A 15,295-nucleotide genomic window follows, 5' to 3' on the forward strand; every position below is an offset into this window, starting at 1 on the left:
GAACGCGTTCAACTTTTAACGCGTTATTTTTAAAATCATTGATTTTCTTTATTGAGTCGATGTTGATATTGCTCGTTTTCAAAAAATACAAAAAAATAAGAAAAATCGAATTTACAAAAAAAAGGAAGTTGAGGGACCAAGTTTGAAAACCTAGCAATATTTTTACCTATAAATACTGGTCTCCTCAACACACTTAAAGGGGGGCAATTTTGAAAGAAAAATACAAAAAAACAAAAGGGGAAAACCTAACCCTAAACCTAAAAAACCCAAACATAGCCGCCCTCCCCCACCCTTTGCCTTTGATTTTTCCACACCGGCCGCCACACCCAAAACAGCAGCCCCCCGGTTGGAAACTTTCTTCCCCACACAGCCGGTTGATTATCCATCCCTCACAAACCCACACTATCTCACCGCCGGCCAAAACCTCTTCAGCCGACCACAACACCACCTTTCTTAGCAGCCTCTTCTTCGGCGGTTTCTTCAACAGTAACGGCCACAGAACAGCCAAGACCGGTCATCTCTTTCAACCGGTCGGTCGCAGATCCACCCGTCGTCAACGACCCAGCAGCGGCCATAGATTCACCACCAGCCAGCAGCGCCGCCCGATCTGCCACCTGAAGCAGAGGAGAAGAAGAAGAAACACATAACAGACCGATCTGTAGGAGAAGCATATTTGACAAAAAGAAGAAAAAACCGAAGCAGATTTGAAAAACGAAGAAATCAAAAATCTAAAATTGACTGTTTGTGCGTTTTTGTTGTTGTTGCAGATGATGTAGCTCCTCACCGTTTGCAGGGAGGGGAAAGGGAGAAGAAACAGAGTCAGGCCAACCCATTTTCCGGCTATTCTCGCGGCGGCGCGTGAGCCCACGCGCAGCCAGATGCGGTGGCGCGTGGAAAAACACGCGGCCACTGTTCCTGGTGTCCATGGCTTCACAGAAACGATCCCAGCACTGTTATGGATTTTTGAATGGCTGTTTTGTAATTTTAGAATTGTTTAATGTAATATTTGTTTAGTTTTGAGTTTTTGTAATTTGTATTTTGTAAACATGGAAAAGAAAAGAAAAGAAAAGAAAAGAAAAGAAAAAATATAGTGAAAGTGTATGTGTGTGTTTGTATGTTTTTTTTATGGATGTTTTTATTCATGATAAAATTGCAAAGATTAAAGAAGAATTTAATGTTTTGATTGGATCACGGTCAAGAATTATTAACTTATACGTAAGTTGTATTTCTAATATCCAATGAAAAGATAAAATTTTAAAACTTCTTTAACATGTCAAAATCACGAAGCAGCTTACCTCAGGTAGGGTGCGTTAGGGGTGCTAATACCTTCCCTAACCACAACCAGTCCCTTACCTGCGAATCTCTGACAAGACCAGTACATCCAGTTTCCTAGTAGCCCTCAATCAATTACTAGGTGGCGACTCCCAATGAACCAATTCAAGCAAACGCATAACAACGCAACAATGAAAAAATCGCCAGTTGACGCTGCGCGGATTTTGACGTGCGACACCATCAAGAAACAATCGGTGGTTTCTTGGCATTATGATTATTGAACAACTTAGGATTGAAGGAGCTAATAGGAAAATAAATGATTATTGAGAGTGTAAAATATGTATTTTCTAGAAAATAAAATCTAAATTGAAGAATATAATAAAGTAATTTCAAAATTGGTGGACTAAACTGTAAGATTCTTAAAGTTTGGAGATGGTGTAGCCCTACCATTCAACGAAGCCCCAACCTATAAACCGTCTATACAATTTTATGAGATTCATATTAGTGTGTGAGGCTTCTTGTCTTCTCCAAATGGTTGTCATCAGGCCCCTCTTAGGCCTAATTCTATCAAAGAATCATTTTAACCTAAAATCTTAAGTTGCTACGTGAAGTCATCTTTTTAAGTGAAAGCCCTTTGAGCTTTAAATTTACGCGGACTCATATTACATTGTGCTTAATTCCTATCAAATAGAATGAGGGTAGTGAAATTCGAATTCGTGACCGCTTGGTCAATAAAGCTCTAATATCATGTCAAAGAACTATTTCAATAACTTTAGCTGTTAGGTGAGATTTTAAGATAAGAGGGGGCATCTGTTGCTACCCAATTTTTGATCCATGTTTTGATAAATTTTCAGAAAAATCCAAAAATAGCGAAAAACATTGAAAATCCAAAAAAATATGTTTTTAATACATTTGCATCGTTTTAGCATTTTTAGCATCGTCTAAATTTTCAAAGACATTTGGAACGCGTTCAACTTTTAACGCGTTATTTTTAAAATCATTGATTTTCTTCATTGAGTCGACGTTGATATTGCTCGTTTTCAAAAAATACAAAAAAAATTAAGAAAAATCAAATTTATAAAAAAAAGAAAGTTGAGGGACCAATTTTGAGATCCATGCAACATTTTACCTATAAATACTGGTCCACAACTCAAACAATAGAGGGGGGGGGCAATTTTGACACCATCAGAAAAAATACAAAAAAAAAAACCTAAACCTAAACCCATTTTTTTCAAGGAGAGCAGCCGCCCCCCTCCCCTGGATTTTCTTCTCTGCTCCCCCCTCATCAGATTTTTTTTTTTCATTTCTGGCCGCTCCACTCCCGGTCATCTTCATCCTTCCCTCCAGCCTCCCACTGCCCACAAAAGACAGCCCCTCACCTCCTCTCTTTCCCCGATCTTCACTCATCAACCGGCCATAGACCAACAACAGCCACGAATCAGCTCCCCCTTCCACAGATCCTCCCTCTCAGCGGCTCCCTCTGCTCTTCGCAGCTCCTGAACCTGCCTCCATCGACCCATCTCCTTCACACAGCAGCAGCGTCCGTTCATCCTTCCTCCGCCGACCAGCCAAGACCAGTCATCTCTTCCACCCGTCATCAACGACCCAGCAGCAACTCCTTTCTCACAGACCCGATCTGCCACCAGAAACAGAGGAGAAGAAGGCGATCTCCTAACCCGCAGACCGGTCTCCAGCAGCAAACTCCGCCAGCCTTGCAGCGGCGTCTCTTTCCCATAACAGCGACGCCGCCTCCTCACCCACGACGCTGGGTCCTCCACGACGGATCTGCCACCGAAAGAAGAAGAAGATGACCGATCTGCAGGAGGCAGAGAAACGGGACAGATTTTAAAAAAGGGAAGAAACCGAAGAAGATTTGAAAAACAAAGGAAATGAAAACTAAAATCCACTGCCTGTGTTGCGTTTTGATTGTTTTACAGGTAACGGTGTTGTCGCCGCCGGCGAGGAAAAGGAAGAGGAGAAGAAGCTGCTCCAGACGCCCCTGCTGCCTGGAATTTCTTGTGGCTGCGCGTGGGTCCACGCGCCGCCAGCGACGGTGGCGCGTGGAAGGACGCGCCGCCACTGTTCCTGCGCCCAGAAAACTTCCTTGATGCTGTTCCGGCTTGCAGAAGTTGTTCCCTGTAATTTTAGATTGTTTTGGGGCTAATTTTTGTAATGTAAAAATTGTTTAATGTATTTTTTTTTTGTTTAGTTGACTTTTTTATAATTTTTAATGTTGATGTAACAAAAAAAAAAGAAGGAAAAAGAAAAAGAAAAGAAAAAAAAATACAGTGAAGGTGTATGTGTGTTTGTATTTTTTTTTATGTATGTTATTGAATTAAAAAATGAATTTAATATTTTAATTTATAGGCACAAATATCTAAAGGACAGATAAAAATCATGTTGTATTTCCCGTGAAAATGTAGAACATGTATCTACATATATTTTGGGAACCAATAACTGATTTATCAAAGCCTTAGAATTGGGCTAAAATTTTATTTTTAAAAACACATCAAGTCCACGAAGCAGCTTGCCTCAGGTAGGGTGCGTTAGGGTTGCTAATACCTTCCCTAACCACAACCAGTCCCTTACCCATGAATCTCTGACAAGACCAGTACATCAGGTTTCCTAGTAGCCCTCAATAAATTACTAGGTGGCGACTCCGACGAACCAATCAAAGCAAAACGAACAACGATAAAATCGCCAAGCCGATGCCGCGCGGATTTTGGGACGTGCGACAGAATGGCGACTCCACTGGGGAAGGTATTGTTTTCAACATTATTGGACTAAGCTTTGTGTATTTGATGTGTTTATGTTTTTGCATTTTGTCTTGTTTTATTTTTGTGTTATTCATGCATTGTATAGAATTGTTTCATGCATCACATATTTTAATTTTTTTAAAGCACACACAAGCTTCAGGTTAGGAGGGGGACTAGCAGCTTACCTTACGACTTTTAGTCAAGGTTTAAGTTTGTGTAAACCCCAACTCTTCGTTGAGTGCTTAGACTGGTAATAGTTGGACACGTGCCATCTCATTGCCTACAAGCCCCCATATTGCCTCCACGAGGGCAATCACTGGGACAACAAGAGACCCTTTTTAGAGACCAAGTAGTAAACCTACCTTTTGTCTCACTTAAAAAGATTAGAACCTGCTTTTAGGATTTGTGTTCCGTATAGATTGCTTTGCATCAGGGCAAACCCTTCTTGAAGCATCTTGAACTCAAGACTTGTGGGTGACCCAATGGCCGTCACTCAGAAAATTTTCATTGTAGAGTTTGGGCAAGAATCAAGATTCTTGTTCCATCATACAAGAGTTACGACTATATGTCACCCCTCGAAGGGCGAGTTCTTCATATAGAATACATGTTCATACATTTATCATGCATGTACCAGGAGGAAAAATAGGTTCCCCCAAATAAGCTTTGCTACCCCTGATTGAAAAAACGATGATGGCCAATGAAGAAAGGGGTCAGAGAGAGGCTCAGTGTCAAAAGGAAGTTGAGAGCATCAAAGGTGAAATAGCTAGACTCAGATCTGCCTGAACAAGTGTAGATCATCAAATGGAAAGGGAATGTCTGCACAGTCTTTTGTGGGAACACTGTTGTCCACGTCCGATGGAAGTTGCACCTCTTCTTTTCAGTCATGAATAACCGCAGCAATGCCTTTAGTCATTAACTAATGACAACCTCTGTTCTTGTTCAGTTGCATTGTTAATTATTCATCGCCTCCACATCTTCCAATGTCACCAAATAACTGCTAGCCTTCTGTGCATGGTGCGTTAGCCTTCTTTGATGTTACCCTAACTGTTAGCTCAATTCCAGTTCAGCGGCACAAGATGTAAAAAAAAAAAAAAAAAAAAAAACCGAAAAAAAAACCATGATTCGACACTGAACTTCTACGTTGCAGAGCTCTCTCTGTAGAGATTTGTTTGTGGATCTGCCAGTAGGGAACGCAAGAGGGGGTGTAGTAGTTTCATATGCTTTGAAACTTTCTCCCACCAGTAGCACCAGCAAAACATTGTAGTAGGCAGAAGAGTCAGACTTGGTCTGAAAATATTAGCAGTCATCAAACTTCAATGTGGCAGAGCTCTCTCTACAAAAATCCGTTTGTGGCTCTGCAAGTTGGGAATGCAAAAGGGGATTTATTAGTTGCATATGCTATAAAAATCTCTCATCAGTTTCAGCACCGAAACACTCTAGTAGGCAGAAAAGCTAGACCTGAGCTAGAAAACAGGGACAGACATCAAACTTCAACATAGCAGAGCTCTCTCGGTAGGAATCTGTTTGTGAATCTGCAAGTGGAGAATCCAAGAAGGAATGAAGTAGTTTCAGATCACCTACAAGTTTCTCCTACCAGTGTCAGCATTAAAACGCGAAAGTAGGGAAAAGAGACAGACCTTGGCTGAAAAATAGGAAGAAAATTGAAACTTCAAAAGAGCAGAGCTCCCTCTACAGGTGTCTGTTTGCTGCACCGTCAGTGAGGAATCAAAAAGGAGATAAAAGGGCTTCAGATTCATCAATTTCTCTTCCAATTGAGACAACGCGTGATCCCACACGCGACAGTGACAATGCTGCAAGTCTCCGAGTGCTGCCAAGATTACCTAGCTACTGGAAGGTTTCCAACAATTCTCATACAACCACAACAACATTGGAAGATTGACATGATGTTGTGAGGATTGCCAAAAGAATTGAGCTAGCTGTCAAGATGGGAAAGATTGAAGGATCTGCCATGGATTCCAGAAGTGTGAAGAGATGAATCAGGAGATGACTCTGAAGGTGGAAAACCTTATTCATGTGGTTTAGCCAGGTCTCGCTGTAACATCAACTGCTCAAGTGTCTTTACCAAGATTGACATCCTTCTGCCGCTCAAGTTGGCCTACCAGCACCTGTCAGGTTCCAGACTTTTTGCCTGACTCCGACAAATCCCATGCAACCACCATTTTCTAGGTGGTATAATCCAGACAAGAGATGGGATGTCATGGTGGGGTCCTCGGCCATTTCAGTTGAACAAATACAAGAGTTTCAAGAATCGAGCTCAGTTTGTGAAAGATGATGTCATCGATCATTTTGTCACCAGATCATCCTCAGAATGACGAGTGATCGGAATTGCTAGGCAAAACACAGATATTGCCAGAGAAGTTGATCCAAGAAGGGGTTAAACTGTCAATCATTTTTGTTATGGAATTTTGCCATCTTACATTTTGTTTTAGGATCACATCTCACCCTTCAACAAAACATGTCTTTTCGTTGTCTCTTTGTTGTTATGAAATCATGAGATGCTTCTTTCAAAGGGTATTTTGACATAATATGTTTGATCAAACTCCAACATGCAAAGTTTAATCATGAACATTAAAAGTGTTTTGATTGCAGAAATGACTTGATGCTTGAAAATGACATGAGGTGACCAAACAATTTTGAACTCATACCTCCTGAAACTGAACCACACATCATATAGCTAGTTTTAGCAGTATGCATAATGACATGTAGTGGATTCAATAGTTATGGACTCGTGAATCATGATTCTTACAAGTCCAAATCATTACACTGGACGAGGTCAAAATTTATCGGTTCTAACCGACCTTGCTTGAAATGAGAAAAGGCCATCTTTGTTATCCCTTCACTTTCTAAAAGATTATATCCCTTGCAGTCCCATTTTGAGCCTGGTAAAATATTTTCTTTCAAAAAGAAACCTCGACTAGGATCACACCCCACGCTGGGGGCAATGAGAGATATGTTATTAGGAAGGATGAAGACACTGATAGAATCAATAATAAAAGAAAAGCTTAGAATAAAAGCCCAATGATTGAGAAAGGGAGAACAAGAAAAGCCATAGATTGAGGGTTATCCAAGAAAACTTTGAGGAAGGTTATGTAAAAGCAAAAAAAAAGTGGAAATGAAGGGGAATGCCTATCAATTCTAAGAGGGGCAAAAGAGGTTTCAATTGAAGAAAGACACAACAAATGCCAAAAGTCAACACAAAAAATCAAGTTTCATGTTTTTTGGTGTGTCTAGGATAAAGCCTTTAGTGTCTTTAAAAGGATTAGATTGATTATTCATCAAAGAAAAAGTTGGATTTGCATATAACCTATGTTAAGAGAATTCTGATATTTAAGGTTAATAAGGTTATATGTCATTTCCTCTACAAAGACAACAATAGAAAAATAGTTGATGAATAGTTTGATGTTGATCCTAGGTCTTTGAAACCCTCAAACACCTTTTGAGCCTGAATTTTCCTTTCTTTCATAAGCCATGAACCATAGCCTGCATTACGTACTCTTAAAAGCCCTTTTTAATCAAGTAAGCAATCTGAACCGATAAATGGCGATCTCAAAACTTGAAGAGTTTTCCATAAGAGTCGTGACTTCATGAATTAAGCTACTGATTATTATGCATGTTGATAAAATTGGTGCTCAAAAGAAAAGCAACCATTTCTTGATAAATCCTCAAGTTTTGACTTGAGCCTTTTGTTTCTTGAAATTCACAGAAGGTCACCTCATCGCAGACCATCAAAAGATATACCCAAGATCAAAGATTAAAACTGACACAAATAACCATGAAAAAAGTCATTTTAATCTTACAACGGGTCATTTTTGTTTTTTCGAAGTACAAGACAATCAAAGGACTGCATTGAATAGTGTGTGTTGGATCTTTGACCGAAGAAACTTGATTTTTTTTAAAAAAAATACTTTCAAAAACTGACATCTCTCTGATTTCATTTCAACAATTAGACTTGAATAGATATGACCGTTGAAATATGAGATTTGATTCCAGAACAAGAAACATTGTGAAATAAGAACATCAGGCGAATTTGCAAAATCCTTGACAAGAATGACATCAACATTTCTCGACATTCCTTGAAAGTTGACCACCTGGGGCAATACAGTGGACCCTGAGAAGGAAAACAAATAGGCATTCAGATCAGCTATGAGGCAATTAAAGATGATCAAATGATGAATCAATGCACTGAGGACAATGGTGTTTAAAGAAAGCTAATCAGCAGAACAAGCATTCAGATCATTACTAGGGGCAATGTTGTTCAAAGACAGTCAATGATTTAGTGAACTTCAGCAGCAATTGATGAGCAATGCTGCACTTGAAGGGCATTTTATTATCGTCAACTTGGGTTACCCTCTAAAACATGGCCATGACTCCTGATAGATGTTATCAAGTGAGTGCATTTGAATGAACATTTAACATATGCACACCACCAAGACTGACGGTGGATCAAAGATGTACCTGAAGGACATCTTCATTAGTCATCTTTTGAAGCATGGCTATCGACCGATGTGGGCACCTAACTGCATTGAATGAATGTCGGAAAGGGCACCCACCACCGTATGAATATGGGTGATAACATGAACATCATTGATGATGTCGAGACATTTCTTTCCACTATCTGATTTGACAAGCAGAGAGGAATCCATGAGAAAGAACATTGAGCATACAACAATGAGTCTTTCACTGCAAGCTATGAGATGCATGTCTGGACGACTGGATGATTTCCAAGAAGGTTGATGATAACATATACTTGAAGAGTATTGTTTCAACTTGAGGCAAGTTCATGACTTGATTGACAATCTTGATGGGTGTCGGCATGATGCACACAATCAATCAGAGGATAATTCTCAGAAGAATCCAAAAGAGAAAATCCTTCATAATGAATCAAGCAACACCACACTTGGGGGCATGATCAAACTTGATAAACAGCGAGAGCAGTAATCGTCGTGGACAACCTATGATTGGCACTGCACTTACAGCTGAGTGGATGGCTAGCACATGAATGAGCCAATGCATCGAAAGAACAAAGAAAGCTTGGGAATGCAAACAAAGGCACCCTGTGATGATGGAACATTGAAGAGGGGGGACCTATATTTCGAATCAGGAAAAATCCTCAATATAGTTTAGCAAGATTGGGGACCAAAAAAAAAAAAAAAAAAAAAAAAAAAAAAAAAGAGGAAAAATGGAGAATCATTGAGCTGATAATAACAGAGAATCATGGTTGTGACCTTGGAACGGGAAGAAGATGAGATAAACCTTACTGTTAGGAAAATCTCAAAGAAATGAAAAGATCAACCTTGCAATCAGGAAGCATTGAGATTTCAAACCCTGCGATCAGGAATTATCAAGAAACACCAAGTTTTTCGGCCCTTCTTGATCATCCTTTCAGGACTTCGCCAGGTAAGTCCCATTTTTCACACTTGTCACATCACATCATTTTTCTTGGGTTCGTCACCCATACAATGAGACCATCATTTTTTTTGGGTTCGTCACCCATACAATGAGACCATCATTTTTCTTGGGTTAGTCACCCATACAATGAGACCATCATTTTTCTTGGGTTCGTCACCCATACAATGAGACCATCATTTTTTTTGGGTTCGTCACCCATACAATGAGACCATCATTTTTCTTGGGTTCGTCACCCATACAATGAGACCATCATTTTTTCTTGGGTTCGTCACCCATACAATGAGACCATCATTTTTCTTGGGTTTGTCACCCATACAATGAGACCATCATTTTTTTACCTGGGTAGGTCACCCATTATAATGAGGCCATTCTTCCCCCTGGGTAGGTCACCCATTACAATGAGACCACTTTTTGCACAGTTTTTTTAGTTTTGATTGAATGAGGTCGCCAGATGGGATCTCATGTAGCTTTGGTTAAAGGGAATCGCCAGATGGGATTTCAGGTTGACCGAGCTACCACATTTTAAAAAAAAAAAAAAAAAAAAAGTTCCAGTTGAATGAGGTCGCCAGATGGGATCTCATGTAGCTTTGGTTAAAGGGAATCGCCAGATGGGATTTCAGGTTGACCGAGCTACCACACAGTTTTTAGTTCCACTTCAATGAGGTCGCCAGATGGGATCTCATGTAGCTTTGGTTAAAGGGAATCGCCAGATGGGATTTCAGGTTGACCGAGCTACACATATTTTTTTAGTTTTGGTTTAATGAGGTCGCCAGATGGGATCTCAGGATAGTTTTGATTTAATGAGGTCGCCAGATGGGATCTCATGTTGGTTCTGGTTAAAGGGGATCGCCAGATAGGATCTCAGGTTAGCCCAACCACACACAGGATTTTGGTTTTGGTTCAAGGAGGTCGCCAGATGGGATCTCAGGTTAACGAAAAAAAAAGAAGAAAAAAAGAAAAAAGAGCAAGGTCTTTAGATGAGTGGATATTGAGCAAGTTAAGCATATATAAAGTTTTTCTTTACAAAGCTTACTACGCAAAACATTGAGGCTTCGTAAGCATTGTAAAGAGGGGGCATCTGTTGCTACCCAATTTTTGATCCATGTTTTGATAAATTTTCAGAAAAATCCAAAAATAGCGAAAAACATTGAAAATCCAAAAAAATATGTTTTTAATACATTTGCATCGTTTTAGCATTTTTAGCATCGTCTAAATTTTCAAAGACATTTGGAACGCGTTCAACTTTTAACGCGTTATTTTTAAAATCATTGATTTTCTTCATTGAGTCGACGTTGATATTGCTCGTTTTCAAAAAATACAAAAAAAATTAAGAAAAATCAAATTTATAAAAAAAAGAAAGTTGAGGGACCAATTTTGAGATCCATGCAACATTTTACCTATAAATACTGGTCCACAACTCAAACAATAGAGGGGGGGGCAATTTTGACACCATCAGAAAAAATACAAAAAAAAAAACCTAAACCTAAACCCATTTTTTTCAAGGAGAGCAGCCGCCCCCCTCCCCTGGATTTTCTTCTTTGCTCCCCCCTCATCAGATTTTTTTTTTTCATTTCTGGCCGCTCCACTCCCGGTCATCTTCATCCTTCCCTCCAGCCTCCCACTGCCCACAAAAGACAGCCCCTCACCTCCTCTCTTTCCCCGATCTTCACTCATCAACCGGCCATAGACCAACAACAGCCACGAATCAGCTCCCCCTTCCACAGATCCTCCCTCTCAGCGGCTCCCTCTGCTCTTCGCAGCTCCTGAACCTGCCTCCATCGACCCATCTCCTTCACACAGCAGCAGCGTCCGTTCATCCTTCCTCCGCCGACCAGCCAAGACCAGTCATCTCTTCCACCCGTCATCAACGACCCAGCAGCAACTCCTTTCTCACAGACCCGATCTGCCACCAGAAACAGAGGAGAAGAAGGCGATCTCCTAACCCGCAGACCGGTCTCCAGCAGCAAACTCCGCCAGCCTTGCAGCGGCGTCTCTTTCCCATAACAGCGACGCCGCCTCCTCACCCACGACGCTGGGTCCTCCACGACGGATCTGCCACCGAAAGAAGAAGAAGATGACCGATCTGCAGGAGGCAGAGAAACGGGACAGATTTTAAAAAAGGGAAGAAACCGAAGAAGATTTGAAAAACAAAGGAAATGAAAACTAAAATCCACTGCCTGTGTTGCGTTTTGATTGTTTTACAGGTAACGGTGTTGTCGCCGCCGGCGAGGAAAAGGAAGAGGAGAAGAAGCTGCTCCAGACGCCCCTGCTGCCTGGAATTTCTTGTGGCTGCGCGTGGGTCCACGCGCCGCCAGCGACGGTGGCGCGTGGAAGGACGCGCCGCCACTGTTCCTGCGCCCAGAAAACTTCCTTGATGCTGTTCCGGCTTGCAGAAGTTGTTCCCTGTAATTTTAGATTGTTTTGGGGCTAATTTTTGTAATGTAAAAATTGTTTAATGTATTTTTTTTTTGTTTAGTTGACTTTTTTATAATTTTTAATGTTGATGTAACAAAAAAAAAAGAAGGAAAAAGAAAAAGAAAAGAAAAAAAAATACAGTGAAGGTGTATGTGTGTTTGTATTTTTTTTTATGTATGTTATTGAATTAAAAAATGAATTTAATATTTTAATTTATAGGCACAAATATCTAAAGGACAGATAAAAATCATGTTGTATTTCCCGTGAAAATGTAGAACATGTATCTACATATATTTTGGGAACCAATAACTGATTTATCAAAGCCTTAGAATTGGGCTAAAATTTTATTTTTAAAAACACATCAAGTCCACGAAGCAGCTTGCCTCAGGTAGGGTGCGTTAGGGTTGCTAATACCTTCCCTAACCACAACCAGTCCCTTACCCATGAATCTCTGACAAGACCAGTACATCAGGTTTCCTAGTAGCCCTCAATAAATTACTAGGTGGCGACTCCGACGAACCAATCAAAGCAAAACGAACAACGATAAAATCGCCAAGCCGATGCCGCGCGGATTTTGGGACGTGCGACATATATTATTCTCTAACACACCCCTCAAGTGAAAGCCTTTTGAACTTGAAATTAGTACAGACTCGTGCTACCTCGTGCTATTAATTAGAAGAGAGAATGAGAGTTGTGAGATTTGAACTCGAGATTGTTTGATAATCAAGATTGTGATACCATATCAAATAATCATCTCAACCTAAAAGTTTAAGCTATTAAATGATATTTTAATAAATAATTTATATAATTCTCTAATAACACTCTCCTTTTCATCTAATTATCTAATTGGTTATTCCTCATTTTCTTATAAAACAATTTACTCCCTCGTATAGTAAGTTGTGCTATAATTATGATTTTTTTATTCCTTAGGAATCATATGTCTTCATTTTAAAAAATAGAAGAATAACATGACAAAAATTAAGATATGGTGAAAATGCCTTAAGATGGCTATTTTATTTGATTCACTAGAAACTTATATATATATATATATATATATATATATATATAATAGAATTGGATTTGTTATTCAGTTTAGCAGTATCAAACTAAAGGCAAATATATGATTTCATTTAATTGGAGACGGGTATAGAGATGGATGAGGGTTCATCCAACCCTATCTCGATTTGGTTTTTTATATTGTTGTAATTTTAATTTACAGTTTAATGCATGGGTTTTAGTTTCAATTATAAATTTAAATTTTAGACTTTATTTTATTATTTTAAATATTTTTTTAAAGTGTGACATGTATTTCCTATAAAATAAATTTTATATTGAAGAATATTATTTTCAAAATAATTGGACTAAGATTTAATCTTTTTTGAAGTTTGGAGATGTTACAACTCTAATATTTATTAATATTAACTAACTAATATAACTCCAATCAAAACCTCTCTTTTATATAAAAATATATTAAATAAACTTTTAGCTCCTTTGACTAATATATAAAAATAATTTTTCAATTTAAAATTGCTTTTTTGACATTCTAATATAGCTCTTCCCTTGAAGATATAAAAATAAGCAATGAAAGTAAAAAAAAAAAACATTTCTTTTAGGTGACCCTTTGAGATGCTCTTATTGCACCACAATTCATGGAAGCATTCATGGAGATGCAATTTATTTTTTTAATATATATAAAGAATTGGGGCGGGTCTATGGATTCTTGTCAGATGGGAAAAGTTCATCTTTTAATTTTAGTGGGCAACCTGTCCAATTTAAGTCAGAATAAGCTCTTAACTTGAAATTAGTTTTTAAAAAGTTTATTCTTTTGTCCATAAATTAATCTACTTAAAACACGTATAATATAAGTGATATCTAATCTTGAAACAGTCAAATAAATCAATCTATCAACCAATCTCCTAAAACAACCCGGATCTTTGAGCAAGTTACTCTTATCCAATAATTTTAAACCACGTTCCATAAAGGTATTAATCGGTGTTGTATCGAACAATCCTACATCCTCAATAATTTCCAATGCATACTTATATTAAGAAATGAAAATTCCATTTTTAGGGGCTAAAAACTCTATACCAAGAAAGTATTTTAAGATATCAATAACTTTAAGTAAAATGACTATGCAAGAAATTTTTAGTCATAGCAATACTGACTGACGAGATCATTTCCAGTAATCAAAATGTTATCAACGGATTTGAAACAATTTTAGGACTTGTTCAATGCACACCTGATTTATCTTTGCAGCATTGTGATGATTGCATCGGTGGGGTTATTTGGGAGATTGGAGCATTATGTAATGGAATTACAAGACCAAGTTGTAATATCAGGTATGAAATCTACCGTTTATTTGCAATTACTCCTTCCACGCCACAACTTCCTGCTCCGCCAACGTCACAAGCATCACCAGGGTCTCCTCCACCACTAACAGAAGGTATGTGATGCAGGAGAAAGCTGAAGACAGTAACATAAAGAGAGAACACGACTTGACTTCGTAATTTTGAAGTTATTTGAGCAGAAAATAAAAATGGCCAAACTTGACTTCGTAATTTTTAATTAAATAACAAACAAATGTGATCAATAGATGGTCATATGCTCATGTGAGGTTATTTCAAATAATGATGCAAATTATGCATTTTTCTCCTTTTTATACGAAACAATTTGGTGTTATAGTCACAATAAAATATCAATGTTCTGTGGACAAATCAACGGCCATCGTTTCAATTGAAAATAGTAAGCTGAAGGCTGTCATTTCCGTTATGGGGTGGCCATTTTAGAAGGACTTAAATATGTGAAAACCTTTTAAGAACAAGGAGGATTTTGAATAGTTTCCAGACTTTGGTTTAGATTCGTAGCACACCTAGCAATCAGAAACTTATGGCATTTCACAATTTTTTCTCATATTGGAAGTTTGCCGGCAGCTTCAGCTAGCACAAGTGTGGTGGGTTGGTCAATAAGTCAGAATTGTAGGGTTAGATCAAGTTGTCTTTCTTTATTCATGGGAAAAAACAATAAATTCCGCGTTTGGTTTGCCAAGACTGTTGGCGCTCAAGGCAACTTGTCCAAGTTGTTCCATGTTGATGTTCTTTCTCAATCAATTGCTTGCTACCAATTTGTACATTTTTTTAAAAGTTTTTCTTTCTTCATTCATGGAAACTCTATCTTCTCTCTATTCTTTGGAACAAAGATATGAGTGGCCCCAGTATCACATATTTCCATATAGTTTCTTCTCTATTTTCTCCTTATTTTTTTAGCACCTTTTGTGAAGAAGATGCAATCACAACCATATCCTATACAACATTTTTTCATTTTGGGTAGCTTTTCAAATTCTCTTCCCAAAACTTCTCTCGAACATCCCTAATAATATATCATTTTGGGGTCTCTTTATCATCCACAAATGTCTCCAACGAAAC

Source organism: Populus nigra, chromosome 9 (assembly GCF_951802175.1).
Source record: "Populus nigra chromosome 9, ddPopNigr1.1, whole genome shotgun sequence".
Lineage (NCBI taxonomy): Eukaryota > Viridiplantae > Streptophyta > Magnoliopsida > Malpighiales > Salicaceae > Populus > Populus nigra.